This window comes from Macrobrachium nipponense, chromosome 13 (genome assembly GCF_015104395.2).
Source record: "Macrobrachium nipponense isolate FS-2020 chromosome 13, ASM1510439v2, whole genome shotgun sequence".
Lineage (NCBI taxonomy): Eukaryota > Metazoa > Arthropoda > Malacostraca > Decapoda > Palaemonidae > Macrobrachium > Macrobrachium nipponense.
The window spans coordinates 7,024,270-7,042,520 of NC_087206.1; the positions used below are offsets into that span (position 1 = coordinate 7,024,270).

Consider the following 18,251-nt stretch of genomic DNA (forward strand, 5'->3'; position numbering starts at 1 on the left):
ATATATATACTTATATAGATATATATATATATATATATATATATACCTATATATATATAAAATATAATTAATTATAAAATTCTTGTTCATCGCAAAAACTAAATGGTTACATACATTCCTAAAATCAATAAGTATGTAGAAATTACGGCCAATAACACCATTTCTAAATTTGAAAAAGAATTCTGACTGGCTTTAAGATTGACGTAAAGTTTCTGTAGGCTTGAGGCCTAACCATTTTACGACTGTTTGATTGATTGATTGATTGATTTCCTGGTATCCTTTTCTCTATATTTTAAAAGAAAATTAGAACATAAATATTTAGATAATTAATTGTTAGTGGTTATCCGTAAAGCTGTAAGGTTGAATACCTAACTTCGAGAGGTTTTTCTCAAACATTAGCATAAGAGAATAAGAGAAAGAATAATGTCTCCTTTTATTATTATTATTATTATTATTATTATTATTATTATTATTATTATTATTATTTGCGATATTCGTCTAAATGATACTAACTGGCGCTTTGGGATAAACTTTTGTGTCTTTGCATATATTTAAACTCAACAGAAGAACAAATGCAAGTACAAGTAATTGCGATGTCATTATTATTATTATTATTATTATTATTATTATTATTATTATTATTATCATTATTATTATTATTCAGTAGATTAACCCTATTCATAAGGAATAAGCCCACAGGGGCAACTGACTTGAAATTCCAGCTCTCAAAGAATATGATATCCATAACGAAGAAGCAAGAGGAAGTAGAGGGAAATACAGAAAGAAGGGATCCCACATATCAAAATAGAAAAAAAATTGAATAAACACATAAATAAGTAAAAAAAAGCATTAAAATGCAAGAAGAAAAGTATCAGGGTAGGAATGCATTGCACCTTCGCTTGAACTTCTGAAGAAGTTCCAACTGCACGACTTCCTCTGGGAGGCTGGAAGTTCCACAGTCCTAACACTGTGAGGAATAAAGAACCTCCGGAACTGAGAATTCGACAGCGAGGCGCATTTACTGCATATTGCTGCTGTCTGCTCAGCGAATCTGACTTCTTTACAAATAGGTTGTTTGTATGGTCACTTTATATATTTTAAATAACAAAATAAAACAGACTATAATAACTAATAATAATAATAATAATAATAATAATAATATAATAATAATAATAATAATAATAATAATGTGTACTATAGTAGATTTACATCAACCGTGCATTTGATGTCTAGGTCAGTCCCTTACGACGCTCTTGATTGGTTGTTGATAAGCCAATCACAGGGCTGAAAACGCTCCTGAGGGATATCTTTTACAAAAGCATCCCTCAGGAGGGTGGAACACACATCCTACCCATGTGAACTCTCTCGAGAGACTGAGAGTTTCCAGCCCTGTGATTGGCTTATCAACAGCCAATCAGGAGCGTCGTAAGGGATTGGCCTAGACATCAAATGCACGGTAGCAGCAACTACGTAACTTTAGTAAACGAAGCACATAAACACCAGTTTGCCTTCTTTCAAATAAAGAGCTCGAGACGCGATCACTTTCACCTTACCTGCCGTTCCTCTCCTCACCTGCTCTTCTCTCCTCACCTGTCAGGACTGATGATTTTGTTGTGCTCCCTCCGGATAGAGTTGTTGAAGGTCCAGGTGAAGGAGACGTCCGGGGGATCGGCGTCCACCAGGCAGCTCACGTTCAAGGACTCGAAGAGACCGACTCCTATCAGGGCAGGGGTGACGGTGCATCTCGGCGCGTCTGAAGGAAGGAGACAAGATGCTCGTCAAAGAAAAAAACAAGTAAACTATGCGCCGATGTTTCTCCGGCCTAATCGAGTTTTCCGTACAGTGTATAGAAAAAGTTAAGTATGTCTTAGTTTAACCACGCTACTGAGCTGATGAACAACTCTCCTAGGGCTGGCCCGAAGGATTACACATTTTTTATACGTGGCTAGGAACCTACTGGTTTCGTAACAATGGGACCTACTAACATTGGATGTCAATACGAATAAGGTTCAATTGTACCGTCATCTGCTTACATCTTTCAATCATTACGAAAAGGTTTATTTGTAGTGTCCACTACTTACATTTGATATCAATATGAAAAGGTTCAATTGTAACTCTCCTACTAACATTGTATATAAATACGAAAAAGGTTCCATTGTACCGTCATCTGCTTACATCTTTCAATCATTACGTAAAGGTTTATTTGTAGTGTCTACTACTTACATTTGATATCAATATGAAAAGGTTCGCTTGTAGTATCTCCCTGGACATTGGACGCCGAACACACGTAGTCGCCCGACCGTTCTCGCTTCACCTTCTGCAGCGCCAAGGTCGATTCGCTTACTAATACGCCGGCACTCACGTTGTGGACCATAAGTTCCCCCTGGCGGAGAAGTGGATAAGTAATCACTACAAGCTTTCAGTCTCATTTTCGTTTTGCATCAAGTCCTACGACGAACAAAAACTTGTGCTTGCATCTACGCCACAAGTCAGAGGGTAAGTCTAATTTGCTACATAAAATGCCATAACGACATGTCGATAAATTGTGGCACACACTTCACAGACATGTTGAATATAAGTCAAGAAATGGTCACAAGATTTAACGTTTAATATTCACTTTGCATTAAGCTCTTAGACTGACAAAAGTTTCTGCTTCTATCTTAGTCACAAGTCGGAAGGTGAATTGATTTTACGGCGTCAAACGTCATAAACATATGTCGATAACTTGTGGCACAGACTTCACAAAACATGTTGTTTACAAGTCTGCCACTTATTGGTAGATTTAACCACCTTCATAAGATTAGCTAGCATTTGCCAAAGATTCCTTCTCCAAATATAATCGTCGACTTGTTTTCTGCTTGTTTGTGATATGTATCCAAAACGTTTCCAACAAGTATTTACATGTTCTACTGTACTGTGGATGTTCCCTTATGTATATGACATAATAATAATAATAATAATAATAATAATAATAATAATAATAATAATAATAAGGGGGGCCATGATGAAGTTGATGAGAGTTATGAAAGGGATAATAATACTAATGATACTGAATGAGATCATAAATACTGTTAATACAAAACACTAGTTAGAAATACCAGTAAGTCGTCGACTTATATTCAATATGTTCGTGACCTCTAAGTGACAAGTTACCAACATGTATAGCCTATGACATGTTCTGACGGGTAGGTATAAAAACTAGAAAATAAAATGATAAAATCCTTCTATATGAGATTCACTTCTGAACATGAGCTTCAAAAAATCATCACAGGGAGATGAAGATATACATGAACGAAGTCGATTTCACACTGAATCCTGATTTTGTATGTAATTTCCAGAATTACTCCCGGTTGACAAGGAAGGAATAAAAATGAAAGAAAACGACAAAAAAAAGGTCTTGTTGAAGAGGGGGAAACGAAGTAGAGGGAGAAGAAAGAAGTGAATAAAAACGCCGACTTTATCTGCATATTATATGTAAAATAAAGGAAGTGAGTGTGAGCGGATTTTTGGCTAACGAAGCTATTGTCGCGATATGAAAGCAGATTATTATCTTATCAAGGGAATTAACGCCCATTCTTTACAGAGCATTCTTCTAAATTCACAATTTTTTTTTCTTTTCAACGGCAGCAATAATTCTAATGACAAGTTTCATTCCCCCTTCTGAATTAATACAGACTAATTGCTATTCCAACTCGGCAGCAATTAATTAGAGTCATTCTCTCGAGGAACACCTAACTCCCGGATTTTTTTTTAATTAATTTAATTTTCCTTTAGAAAAGATTTATACGAGGAGGACATTCTCCCAACAGTAATAATTTGGAACAGACAATTGTTCATAGATTAGTTATTCAGCCCCTTCGCTACTGATATACTCCTCCTTGGGGTGGGAGGTGGCTGGTACCCAAATTTACTTCCCGTTACAACTGTCGAGACGTTCCTTCTCTGGCTAAGGAATAACGGACAAAGAATCATTACAAGTGTTGATTAATCATGAGAAGGGGAACGTCAACGAAGCGAGTTCGGAAATAAACGAACACGATACTGAAGACATGAAAAATTGACGAATAAAAAAGAATAAAAACCTGATGAAACCGAAGACAAAGAAATTCATTATATCAAGAGGACGCAAACACCAGTCTAGGCAGGATCATTGAGCCCCCGATAACAAAAAAAAAAAAAATAAAAAAATAAAAAATAAAAACTCTTTCATTCAGTGACTTTGAAATAAGTGATAAGTTACCAGGTACCAATAATAAAGACACGAATCGCTCTGCAACTCTCGCCGGAATGGAAAAGCTGAAGGAGAACTGTAGCAAGTGACGCTGAGAAATTACATTCAAAAATACGCTTAGACAGGATTTTGGTCTCTTCACTTGAAAGAGCATCTTTAAAACAATATCGTACATGTATGCAAATATGCCTGAAAAGTACACATACGTCATGTTATGCATTTACATCCAGAAATGCCTTTTGACAAGATTGTGATCACTTCACTGTATGAAAAATGACCCAGCCTTAATTTTTTTAAAAAGCATATTTTACCGGTATCGTACATATAGGCAAATAGTTTGAAATGTCCACATATATTGAGCAAGGACTTCATAAAGGAAATGGTATTATTTTAAATCTCTGATTTTACAACAGATATAATCTTTCCCTGAAGGTGACAATATTTTGTAAACATTACCATTAAGCTGCAAAGGGGCTCTTCATTTTCGGCTTTGCCTATTAGTCCAAATACAGATAGACAAATAAATAGAGATGTGTATAGATATGCTTTCAAACAATTATTAACTATTGTTACCACGATGAGGAGTATGATTCACCACTCTCTCATCTCGTACTTACATTCAAGTACCACTGCACTTTGTAAGGCTTAGGGTTGGCATTCACTTGGCACTCGAAGAAGAGATCACTGCCCTCTCGAAGGTGGCTCGCGTTCAGAGTTCTTCCCAGCGTCATGTTGACGATTGGCTTGTCTAAAGAGATAAAACAAAATAAAATAAATATTTAAAGAAATCTCACATTCATGGTGCATCCATCAATCTATTACTATAACTCGGAAAAAAAAACTATTACTCGGAAAAAAACTATTACTCGGAAAAAACTATTACTCGGAAAAAAAACTATTACACGGAAAAAAAAGCTATTACTCGGAAAAAAACTGTTACTCGGAAAAAAACTATTACTCGGAAAAAAAACTATTACTCGGAAAAAACTATTACTCGGAAAAAACTATTACTCGGAAAAAAACTATTACTCGGAAAAAAACTATTACTCGGAAAAATACTATTACTCGAAAAAAAATTACTCTGAAAAAAACTATTACTCGGAAAAAAAAACTATTACTCGGAAAAAAAAACTATTACTCGGAAAAAAAAACTATTAGGAAAGCAAAGCTCTTTCAATCTCTCCAACAGTTGCTACTTGAAGCTCCCATTCTGGGCGCATCACCATTTCGGTTATAATGAAGCTCAAAAATGACTACAGGATAAAAAATCTTCCCGAAAATCGGGAAAACTTACAAGAGACGTCGAGCGTGTACACGTCTCCCTGCACGACCTCGGGGATGAGCCTGTTGTAGGCGCGACACGTGAGCTGCCGCCCGTGGTCTGACCTCGTGGCGTTCAGGGTCAAGACGCTCTTGGTCACGTTGTCGCGTTCAGTAACCTGTTAAGATATTCAAAGTATAAGGCAAAAGCTCTCTATCGCGAGAGTATATATAATGTTCTAAAGGTCCACAATAATACAGTGTTAAGAGTCCGTGTATAATTTATAAGGCTTTACAAAAAGCTTTCGAACCCTTCCCTGGGTTCATCTTCAGTATATGATTAATAAAAATAATAATTTTTCAAAAAAAATGTATCAAAAATCACAAACAAAAAAACAAAGATGAAGATGAACCCAGGGAAGGGTTCGAAAGCTTTTTGTAAAGTCTTAAAAATCAAACAAGGACTCTTAACACTTTGTATTATTGTGGACCCTTTAGAAAATTCAAAGTATTATTATGATTAATTACTTTACTTTACCTTATCTTCCCGCCACTGGCCAGTGGCATAAGGCTGAATTATTAGGATTAATAATTATTATTATTATTTCAGTAGATGAAACTTATTCAGATAGAATAAGCACACAAGGGCTATTGGCTTGAAAGAATGTTGGTTTCAACCTCCCGCTGCAGACCCCACACTGCAGCAGTAACCGAACATGATACGAAGACGGTGATTTTTCATCGCCCTGGGTGCGACGCAAACCCGTACGCAAAGTAAGTCCTTATGAAGTGGAGACCTATCAAAATATGCAAAATACGTCCCCATAAAGCGGTAACCTATCGGAATATGTAAAATACTCCCTTTAAAAGGAGTAACTTCTGAGCGTTTAAAAAAAACGCCCTTACAAGGTGCCAACCTATCAGAATACGTAAAATACCTCCTTACAAAGCAACAAACTATTAGAATAGGCTCAATATTACATTTTAAAGCAACAGTCTATTAGCATATGCAAAACACTTCTTCATGTACCAGTAACCCTATTAGCATATGCAATATACATCTTCGCTATGTTGCGTTCTGTAACTATATGAAGATTTATTCTTGCATGAACGTATCGCCTTAGCATTTGAAAATATCCTTGTATAGCAATCCGAGGTCGCGTTCAGTAACCTTTTAGCATATGCAGAATACATCAACGTACTGCAGTACGGCGTTGCGTTCCGTAACTTACTAGAATATAAAAAATATATTCTTGTATGGAATTAACCCATTAGCATATGCAAATTGTATCCTTGTATGGGAGTACGAGGTCGCGTTCCGTAACGTTTTAGCAATACGTCCTAGTATGACATGCCGCATTCTGTGGCCTCTTAGAATATGCAAAATACATTCTTGCTTTAGGAGAACAATGTCAGGTTCAGTAACCTACTTACATATGTATGATGCACCCCTCAGTATCAATACAATTTCATATTTAGCCACCGTTTGAGAAAGCCACCAATTCTCTTTCCTAACTGCCCAGAGTCATGCGTAATAACCTCTAGGAATTTGCGAAATACAGCCATAAATACGAGGCAAATATCGCTTTCAATAACCTTTTGACATATAAAACAAATATTTCCCTGGACAACAAACAAATATCAGGTTCGGTGGCCACCTTCTGGTAAATCCATAAGATTTCCTTTAATAACATTCGCCCATCTCCTTCAGTAACTACAGGAATATGCAAAACGTACCTTTAAATAATACTCCAATATCGTGTTCACTAACCGACTAGAATATTCAAAACATATATTTTAAGGGAAAGTCCAAAACTATGCAGAAACTAGCTTTATAAACTTTAATTGAATTAACTTGCGCAGGAATTAGTTACAGGAACTTACAGGCGTGGTATTACTCTGCAAGATTTGATTACAATTACACGGCGGAATAACCATAACATAGTTATGCCCAAGTAGTACAGGGCTTCCGGGTATCGTTTTGACCGCGGGACGAAGCATACACAGTACGAATCCTATCCCACGTCTGCCCTTTATTGAAATCCGCACATACAATTGTAACTTATCGCAGTTATAAACAAATAACAAATAGTTACAAAAGTCCGGAGACTCAATTGCATGGGGGAACTTAGTGCCATTATGACGGGGGGGGGGGGGGGGGGGGGGGGGGGCGAGTTGTTAAGAGAAACTTTTGAATCTGATTGCAAAAGATCACACATACGTATGATTACTCATACGTATGTATAGAAACACGGGATTATATATATATATATATATATATATATATAATATATATATATATATATATATATATATATATATATGCGCCCACACACACACACCACACACACACACACACACACACACACACACACATATATATAATATATATATATATATATATATATATATATAATATAACTATACACACACACTCAGGTCTTTAAGATGAAGCTGTGAGTTCTCTGCACTTCACCATAAATGCACGACCCTCGACAGTCAACCATCTGCAAGGTGATAGACCTTTTATAAAAACAACTTTTTCATCAAAATTACGAAGACAAGAGTTTTTTTTTTTTTTTTTTTTTTTTTGAGAGGAGGGATATGAGTAAGGTAGGACTGGGAGGAAGAAGATGCAAAGAGAAAGTTGACTCGAGCGGCTGACCCTGCTATGCAGTGGGACTAAAAACGTCGAAAGAAGAAGAAAATTTCGCTGGCGTTTTTGTCGAAGATGGAAAACGGTAAAATCTAATTTTTTCACTGCCATCAGTTATATTCTTATAAGAATTGGAGCACCCATATATGGCGCATATACATAAACATCTGTGGAAAAAATGCGGGATATTTCCCGCCTGTGTCACCTGTCTGAACTATCCATGTCTCCACTGACGTCATGCGCATGAGCGTAGAAAACGGGACCTCTTTGTAACTCACCTTATCTTATTCCATCTTGGTTATGTCGAAACGCACAAACTTGGGTAAGAAAAATACGAACGTCCCAAGAGAAATAATAATTTTCTTACAATCGACGGTGCTGATGGATACAAATTAACTATTGCTTCACTGAATAAATAAAAAAAAATATGGTGGAGATGCGTCTCGTGTGATCTTTGTCCTTTTGAGATAAGCTTCTTTCCTTTTTTTTTCTCACCTTTTACAAAAGGTGAATCAAATGAAGGTCACGGAAGGTCAAATACATATATGTATATATACACACCTACAGGGTGTCCATAAGTACCAGTACCATTACAAGTATTGCAGTAATGCAGTTTTTTTGTAGAATGTTCTACATTTCCTCAAGTTTACATTCAGAGCACTTCATTCTACAAAAAACTGCATTATTCTATGCTATATGGTTTCTGAGCAATAAATACTTGTAATGGTACTGGGACTATGGACATTGTATATAATATATATATATATATATATATATATATATATATAATATATATATATATATATATGTCCCTTTTCTATACTTTATATGGTAGTAAGGTCAGACTTCGGCTTACAGTGGATTAAAAGGTGAACAGGAAGATGTTGCCATTGCGGTTTGCCAATCCATTCGTATCTTAATCTTAGAAACGGGCAAATCCCTAAGAAGGAATACTACAGCGCAGGATACTTCAAACCGAGAGAGAGTTTATAAAGGTCAGAGTGATGCGTAGTCCAACGAGTTTAATCTTGTGTGACCTCGCTTCCGAAAGGTCGTAAGGTAAAAGGGCATGCATAAGGTTAGGGTTCGGCGCATGCGCGAGTTCTAAAATCGAATACGTCTGCCTTAAAGCACCTCCACGGGACGCATGACGCATATCTTTTCATGATTCCATTTACAACACAGATCTCGATGTTGAAAACCAAATGTACCTTAATAATGTCTTAAGTGTTGCGCAATATTATTATTATTATTATTTGGAAGAAGACCCTCTTTAAACAAATTCTGTTGAATAAAATGGCAGAATTCAGCGAATTAATCTTATATATTATCTTTTCTATTTTTCTTATGACTCGCTTTTCTAGCTCAGCGATACTTCTTAATAATTGGCCAATATTCATATTCAGATTTTTCCCAAGATGAATATTGGCCAATTATTAAGAAGAATCGCTGAGACAGAAAAGCGAGTAATAAGAAAAATACAAAAGATAATATACATAAATTTAATTCGCTGAATTCTGCCATTTTATTATTATTATTATTATTATTATTACTATTTTTTCTCTATCACAGTCCTCCAATTCGACTGGGTGGTATTTATAGTGTGGGGTTCCGGGTTGCATCCTGCCTCCTTAGGAGTCCATCACTCTTCTTACTATGTGCGCCGTTTCTAGGATCACACTCTTCTGCATGAGTCCTGGAGCTACTTCAGCCTCTAGTTTTTCCAGATTCCTTTTCAGGGATCTTGGGATCGTGCCTAGTGCTCCTATGATTATGGGTACGATTTCCACTGGCATATCCATATCCTTTCCTTTTATTTCTATTTTCAGATCTTCGATACCTGTTATCCTTACTTTTTTTTCCCTCTTTTTCTCTTCAACTCTGGTGTCCCATGGTGTTGCGACATTAATGAGTGATATTTTCTCTTGACTTTGTCAATCAACGTCACGTCTGGTCTATTGCACGTATCACTCCCTATCTGTTCTGATACCATAGTCCCAGAGGATCTTTGCCTGATCGTTTTCTATCACTCCTTCAGGTTGGTGCTCGTACCAATTATTACTGCAAGGTAGCTTATGTTTCTTGCACAGGCTCCAGTGGAGGGCTTTTTGCTACTGAATCATGCCTCTTTTTGTACTGGTTCTGTGCAAGTGCCGGGCATTCGCTTGCTATGTGGTTTATGGTCTCATTTTTCGTATTGCACTTCCTACATATTGGGAGAGATGTTATTTCCGTTCTTTGAACATATCTGGTTCTTAGGGCCTGATCTTGTTGGCCGCTGTTATCATTCATTCTTGAGCTCTCCCCTCTGTAGCCATTGCCAGGTGTCATCGCTGGCTAGTTCTTTAGTCTGTGTCATGTATTGTCCGTGCATTGGTTTGTTGTGCCAGTCTCTGTTCTGTCTGTCCTTCTCCCGTCTGTATATTTCTGGGTCTTCGTCTACTTTTATTAGTCCTTCTTCCATGCACTCTTTAGCCACTCGTCTTCACTGGTTTTCAGATATTGCCCCAGTGCTCTGTTCTCGATATTGACGCAGTCCTCTATACTTAGTAGTCCTCTCCCTCCTTCCTTTCGTTTTATGTATAGTTCTGTCCGTATTTGCTCTTGGGTGTAGTGCTTTGTGTATTGTCATATGTTTCCTGGTTTTCTGATCTATGCTGCGAAGTTCTGCCTTCGTCCATTCCACTATTCCTGCGCCTGTATCTGATTACTGGCACTGCCCATGTGTTTATGGCTTTCATCATATTTCCGGCGTTGAGTTTTTGACTTGAGTATCGCCTTGAGTCTCTGCATTTATTCTTTCCTGATCGTGTCCTTCATCTCTTGGTGTTTTATATCCCCTTCTTCCATTATTCCCAGGTATTTGTATCCAGTCTATCTATGTGTTTGATGTTGCTCCCATCTGGTAGCTTTATCCCTTAAGTTATCGTTACTTTGCCTTTTTGTATGTTGACTAAGGCGCATTTTTCTATTCCAAACTTTTAATATTATTAGTATTAATCAAAAACTTCTTTCAGTTTTCTTCTGAAGATTGAAAAGAACCCACAAATTCAATTTGTAACTTGTTTACTTTCTAAGTATTTACATTTAGTTTTAACCTCCACACTCGAGTACTTTCATAGGCCCTTCTGTGGCCCATTCTCAAGAGATGTTTGGGATGTTAGCCTGGGTCAAGGCCCCAGCAGAGGCAGTCTTCTCATTGAGAAGCTGCTGGGCCTTGACCCAGGCTAACATCCCAAACATCTCTTGAGAATGGGCCCACAGAAGGGCCTGAAAGTACTCGAGTGTGGAGTAAAACTAAATGTAAATACTTAGAAGTAAACAAGTTACAAATTGAATTTGTGGGTTTCTTTTTCAATTATTAGTTATTATAATAATAGTATTATTATTATCATTAAGAGACCATTGTTCCGATTATCAGCTCTCACAGGGCTGGCCAGAAATGTTTGTTTTCACTCACACAGCTTTTTTTTTTAGATATTTTTTTTTTTCAATTAAATTACAATTTTTAAAAATGTTTATAAGTGGACCAATTGCAAATGTTGAAGTTTCTCACAAAATTTCACTGATCGATTTGTTTCCAAAACTTGATAGCCACAGCTTATTACACTTTGGACATTCACACAATGAATGCTCAACTGACATTATTACTTTACACTCGGAGCATTGGCAGTAATAAGGCCATTGAAATAGCAGTAATTATGGCAGTAATAAGGTCATTGAAATAGCAGTAATTATGGCAGTAATAAGACCATTGAAATAGCAGTAATTATGGCAGTAATAAGGCCATTGAAATAGCAGTAATTATGGCAGTAATAAGGCCATTGAAATAGCAGTAATTATGACAGTAATAAGGCCATTGAAATAACCGTAATTATGGCATTAATAAGGCCATTGAAATAGCAGTAATTATGGCAGTAATAAGGCCATTGAAATAGCAGTAATTATGGCAGTAATAAGGCCATTGAATAGCAGAATTATGGCAGTAGTAATAAGCCATTGAATAACAGTAATTATGGCATTAATAAGGCCATTGAAATAGTAGTAATTATGACAGTAATAAGCATGAAATAGCAGTAATTATGGCATTAATAAGGCCATTGAAATAGCAGTAATTATGGCAGTAATAAGGCCATTGAAATAGCAGTAATTATGGCAGTAATAAGGCCATTGAAATAGCAGTAATTATGGCAGTAATAAGGCTATTGAAATAACAGTAATTAGAGTCACTTACAAAATAGTAAGAATATTTTGCTAGATTTAGTGCATCACGGAGCCACAAAGTAATTTACACCAACAAGGAAATGCATGGAGAGAGAGAGGAGGAGATGAGCGAGAGAGAGAGAGAGAGAGAGAGAGAGAGAGAGAGAGAGATGCTTTGATTCTGTACGGAGTGCGCTACAGCGCAGTGTATTTATTGCGAACTTGCAGTACATACTAAAGACCTGCTTATGCCCCCTTTTCTAGCGTGTTATATATTATATACATATATAGATATATATATATATATATATAATATATATATATATATATATATATATCTATATATTGTATATATATATATGTATGTGTATATATGTGTGTGTGTGTGTGATGATTCTGAAAGTGTGAAGCAGGTTTAGAGTTCAAGAAAGTTCCTTTTTGTCACTCCGAATATTCATTTGATTCAGCACTTGTAAAGCCAATGAAATTCTCCTTGATCTGTCAACGGAAGACTCATTACGCATAATATAAAAGATGCGTCTGAGAAACAGTACCAGTTACCCACACTTTTATATTTCCTCTAAACAAACCTGAGGGTTTCCTCATTTTATCTCTGAGAGATGACAAATTCTCCTGTAAATAGGAGGAGGAGGAGAAGGAAGAGAAGTAAGAATTTCATGCAACGCGAAGGCACCGGTATTTTTTTTTTCAGGATCGGGTAATTAATTATCATCTTTTCTTTTCCCGATGGCGGAAGGCTTATTGGAAAAGATTTCAAAACTTTGGGTTCTCGTCATCGTTAAAAAAAAAAAAAAAAAAAAAAAAACTCTTCCTACCTTCGTTCGTTGTCTTTTTACGAGGATGAGAAGCCATGACAAGATCAGCATGAGCTTTGGAGGAATTTTTTTTTATTTGTTCGACGTTTAGGAAGTCAGATAATCATATTTAGAAATATACAAAGTACAGTCATGGATGAAACATTCTGGTCCAATAAACATAAAAATTTTTGTATATGTAATTTACTCCAGAGAGAGAGAGAGAGAGAGAGAGAGAGAGAGAGAGAGAGAGAGAGAGAGAGCCAAGATTTATGAAAAGCATTAACGTTAAGTTCTTTGTATTTGCTTTGATTTCCATCGATTTGGAATAAATGCAATAAAGTATAATGGTGTCAGTACGAAAAATCCTAGAACCATTTCAAGAGCAAGTCATGCTTTGTTGGTGCTCTCTCTCTCTCTCTCTCTCTCTCTCTCTCTCTCTCTCTCTCTCTCTATCCAACATCCCTCACCCCACACCCAGCAACGCCAACACTACTCAAGAAAATGTGAGCGAAAATCAATGAAAACAAATTTGTCACCAAAACTTCCCAAATCATTTTTGAACTAACGGATACGACAGAGCAAGACAAAACACGATACAATAGATACAAATGGATACATAATATTTGTCCAAGTCGAAAAATTCCCCCCTGAAAGAAGTTGGGATAGAAAGGTTTATTTGAAATCGATGACATATGAAACATTCCAATACGGAAATATATTTAAAAAAATATTAGTTGAATAGCGCCATAATTAAATAAATAATTAGTAGATGAGCTCTACAATTTTAAAAAAGCAAGTTGGCTGACGATCTCTATATTTCATAAAATAATTAACTGGAGAGCCCCACAATCAAATGAAAAAAAAAATTAGCTGAAGAGTCACACAATTAAATTTTAAAAAATTGCCGAAGAACAGCACGAAGACCCCCAGAAAAAATGGGAAAATTAGTTAAAGACCCCAGAAAAAAAGGGAAAATTAGTTAAAGACCGCAGAAAAAAGGGAAAATTAGTTAAAGACCCCCAGAAAAAATGGGAAAATTAGTTAAAGACCCCCAGAAAAAATGGGAAAATTAAAGACCCCAGAAAAATGGGAAAATTAGTTAAAGACCCCCAGAAAAAATGGGAAAATTAGTTAGACCCCAGGAAAATGGGAAAATTAGTTAAAGACCCCAGAAATAAATGGGAAAATTAGTTAAAGACCCCCAGAAAAAATGGGAAAATTAGTTAAAGACCCCAGAAAAAAATGGGAAAATTAGTTAAAGACCCCCAGAAAAAATGGGAAAATTAGTTAAAGACCCCCTGGAAAAATGGGAAAATTAGTTAAAATACCCCAAGAAAAAATGGGAAAATTAGTTAAAGACCCCCAGAAAAAATGGGAAAATTAGTTAAAAGACCCCCAGAAAAAATGGGAAAATTAGTTAAAGACCCGCAGAAAAAATGGGAAAATTAGTTAAAGAGCCACGGAATTAAATCAGAAAATTAGTTAAAGGACCACGGAATTAAATCAGAAAATTAGTTAAAGAGCCACGGAATTAAATCAGAAAATTAGTTAAAGAGCCACGGAATTCAATCAGAAAATTAGTTACAGAGCCAAGGAATTCAATCAGAAAATTAGTTACAGAGCCACGGAATTAAATAAAAAAATTAGTTACAGAGCCACGGAATTAAATCAGAAAATTAGTTAAAGAGCCACGGAATTAAATAAGAAAATTAGTTAAAGAGCCACGGAATTCATCAGGAGAAATTAGTTAAAGAGCCACGGAATTAAATAAGAAAATTAGTTAAAGAGCCACGGAATTCAATCAGAAAATTAGTTAAAGAGCCACGGAATTCAATCAGAAAATTAGTTACAGAGCCACGGAATTCAATCAGAAAATTAGTTAAAGAGCCACGGAATTAAATCAGAAAATTAGTTAAAGAGCCACGGAATTAAATCAGAAAATTAGTTAAAGAGCCACGGAATTAAATCAGAAAATTAAAATTACGTAAACAGAGCCAGGCGGAATTAAATCAGAAAATTAGTTAAAAGGACCAAACGGAAGCCAATTTCAGAAAATTAGTTAAAGAGCCACGGAATTAAATCAGAAAATTAGTTAAAGAGCCACGGAATTAAATCAGAAAATTAGTTAAAGAGCCACGGAATTAAATCAGAAAATTAGTTAAATTAAAGAGCCACGGAATTCAAATCAGAAAACTTAGTTAAATGAGCACCACGGAATTCAATCAGAAAAAATTAGTTGAAGGCATTGAATTCAATCAGAAAAAAGTTAAAGTTTAGCCACGGGGAATTCCCAAATCAGAAAAAAAATTAGTTAAAGAGCCACGGAATTCAATCAGAAAATTAGTTAAAGAGCCACGGAATTAAATCAGAAAATTAGTTAAAGAGCCACGGAATTCAATCAGAAAATTAGTTAAAGAGCCACGGAATTCAATCAGAAAATTAGTTAAAGAGCCACGGAAAATTCAAACAGAAAAAATTAGTAAAGAAGCCACGGAATTAAAATCAGAAAATTAGTATAAAGCACCGGAAATTAAATCAGAAAATAGTTAAAGAGCCACCGGAATTAAATCAGAAAATTTAAGCCTAAAGAGCCAACGTAATAAACAAGAAAATTAGTTAAAGAGCCACGGAATTCAATCAGAAAATTATTGTTAAAGCCACGGGAATTCCAATCAGAAAAATTACTTTAAAGAGCCCTCCGTAATTAAATCAGAAAATTAGTTAAAGAGCCACGGAATTCAATCAGAAAATAGTTAAAAGAGCCGGAATTAAATCAGAAAATTAGTTGAGCCACGGAATTCAATCAGGAAAATTTAAGTTAAAGAAGCCACGGAATTCCAATCAGAAAATTAGTTAAAGAAAGCCACGTAATTTAAAATCAAGAAAAATTAGTTAAAGAGGCCACGGAATTCAATCAGAAAAAATTAGCTTAAAGAGCCCGGGAAATTCAAAATCAGAAAAAATTAGTTAAAGAGCCACGGAATAAAATCAGAAAATAGTTAAAGAGCCACGGAATTAAATCAGAAAATGAGTTAAAGAGCCCCAGAATAAAATAAAAAAAAATTATTTAAAGCGCCCTAGAATGAAATAAGAAAATCAGTTAAAGATCCCCAGAATAGAATAAGAAAATTAGTTAAAGAGCCCCAGAAACAAAAACAGAAAATACGAAAATTAGTTAAAGATCCCTCAGAATAAAATAAGAAAATTAGTTGAAGAGCCCAAGAAGAAAATCAGAAATTTATGTGAAAAACCTACGAATAATATAAGAAAATTCGTCAAAGAGCCTCAAAATAAAAACAGAAAAAAACCCAAATAACCCCACAATTAAATAAAAGAATTAGCTGGAGATCCCCACAATAAAAACAGAAAATTAGCTGAAGGACCTAAAGACAAAAAAAGAAAATTAGCTGCAGAGGCTCACGTCAATAGCAGAAAATTAACTGAAGAGAACCAGAATAAAATAAGAAAATTAGTTGAAGAGCCCAAGAATAAGATAATAAAATTAACTGAAAAACTTTGAAATAATATAAGAAAATTAGTTGCGCTCCCAAATAAAACCAGAAAACCAGCTGAAGGGCCCCATAATAAAAACAGAAAATTAGCTGAAGAACCCCGAATGCAATCAGATAATTAGCTGAAAAGCCAATGAATAAAATCAGAAAAGTATCTGAAAAAATACTAAATAAAATAAGAAAATTAGCTACAGAGCCTAAACACATTATTAAAGGACGAATATCCTGGAATGAGAGAGACAGACAGACACTGACTTTGACGAGAACACTAACCATTGCATGGAGTGGTTTAATTAGCTGTCCCTGTTGATACCAGGTGACTATCGGCGGCGGGTTACTGCCAATAACGGTGCAGGTGATGAGAGACGGTCGGCCCTCCGCCGTCGGCTCCTCATCACCTGTAATTTTCACTGCCAGTGGAACACCTGAAAAAGACCATTTAATCGGGGTCACTGTTGAGGGATCATCTTGGCGCTGAATTCACACGGGGGATGAAGGGATCATCTCGGGGCTGAATTCACACAATGAACAATGAATTGTTGAGGGATTTAATTCCCTCAATAGACAATGAATTGTAGTCTAAGGGCTCAGGTACAGAAATAAGAATTTCCTGTCGTTCATTATTTATGTAATTTCCTTGTTGAATTCACACAGTTGGCAATGAATTGTTGAGGGATTATCTTGGGGTTGAATTCACACAATGGACGACGAATTGTTGAGGGATGAAAGGATCATCTTAGGGCTGAATTCACACAATGAACAATGAATTGTAGAGAGATCATCTTGGGGTTGAATTCACACAACGGAATATGAATTGTTGAGGGAACATCATAGGGTTGAATTACACAATGGACAATGAGTTATAGTCTACGGGCTCAGGTACAAAAATAAGATTTTTATCTTTCATTATTCAAGTAATTTCCCTGTTGAATTCACACAGTGGGCAATGAATTGTTAATGGATCATCTTGGGGTTGAATTTACTCAATGGACGATGAATTATTGAGGGATCATCTAAGAGTTAAGGTACAGAAATACGATTTGTTTGTTCACCATAAAATCTTCAATATATTTTCCTAATTGAGTTCACACACAATGGACAATGAATTGTTGAGCGATCACCTAAGCAGGGTTCATGTAAAGCAATAAGATTTTTCCTTTTCATTATTTATATAATTTCCTTGTTGAATTCATACAACGGGCAACAAATTTATAAGAAATAACAGTACTGAACGAAAAGCTACTGAAAATATATTACAAGTAACTTTTTTTCTCTTTATAATTCTCTAGTATCTAAAGGCAATGTTGCATTTTTCAAAGGCATTCAGTTCTTTGGAAAAAAATATTTCTAGTCACACTTCAAAATTTTAATACAAAGGGTTTTTTGGCCATTTATATATTTACCATTTCTTTTAGTCACTTCAACAGAATACTGGTTGATAAAAATGTTTTTTGTTCATTTTTATTTTTTGGTAATTATTTTCAAGTCACTTCAACGGAATACAGTTAAATGAAAATTATTTTTGGTCATTTACATTTTTTGGCACTTAAGCAGAATACAATTCAATACTA

General features: G+C 35.5%; 1 pseudogene; it reads right to left on the reverse strand.

Moving 5' to 3' along the window:
* Nucleotides 1–18,251, reverse strand: part of LOC135225621 (neural cell adhesion molecule 2-like) — a 386,945-nt pseudogene that overhangs the window by 12,771 nt on the left and 355,923 nt on the right.